The sequence below is a fragment of the Branchiostoma floridae genome, chromosome 8, assembly GCF_000003815.2.
Source record: "Branchiostoma floridae strain S238N-H82 chromosome 8, Bfl_VNyyK, whole genome shotgun sequence".
Classification (NCBI taxonomy): domain Eukaryota; kingdom Metazoa; phylum Chordata; class Leptocardii; order Amphioxiformes; family Branchiostomatidae; genus Branchiostoma; species Branchiostoma floridae.
The window spans coordinates 9640137-9641008 of record NC_049986.1 but is presented as its reverse complement, the minus strand read 5'-3'; positions in this window follow the sequence as shown (position 1 = coordinate 9641008).

Here is an 872-nt window from a genome sequence, read left to right as displayed (position 1 = left end):
CTGAAACTATAGCTAATTCTCCATTCACTTAAGATTGCCCAGGCCTGCCTTGCCAGATATCTCATTTAAATATGATTATTAGGTACTTGGATATTGAAATGAGCCAAGTGCCAGCACATAGCTTGTAAATATGCAGTAGTTTGAGTGATAATTGCCGCCCAGTGTCCCGCCTTCACTTTGCATCCCAATCAGGCGCTAATCTGTCCTGGTGAGGTATTGCTCCACTCAATTTCTAAAATCTGAGGAAGTGCAAAGGGAAGGACAAGACAGTCGTGTGTTTATACATACAGAATACTGGTTCATGGCCACTAATGATTTCGGCAAAACAAGAAACAATACACATCTGTGAAACGCTGAATGGGGATATGGGAATGCACGCGCTTGGATTAACTTTCAATCTATTTTCTAATCGTCATTTCTTTATTCTTATTGATTCATTTTCTTTAACTATAAATTTGACACTTAAATATGACACTTTTGAGTTTGTCAATCACAGCTGAGCAAACATGGAAGCTCCTTTGTTCAATCCTAAATTTCTGCATGGCAGCCATTGTAAAAGTTGCATTTGCCACGGCGTATGTGTAGTCTGGTCTTTTGTCTCTGTCCGGGTGTGAACGACAAACAAAAAGTGTCTTCTTCACAACCAGGGAGAACTACAATCTAACCCATACAAAAGATGGAAAAAAAAATCACAGTCTCATACTCAGATAGATGTTTAAAGTATTTGACATGCTTCTGAAAGTTTTAACCACTCCCGCTGCTCTATAAACATCTATCACAAATTTTATGCATCATACTTGAAGTGCTTCAATTAAACTACAAAAGAGCACAGCACAACATAAACACATTTAATAGAAGACACCCTATATATT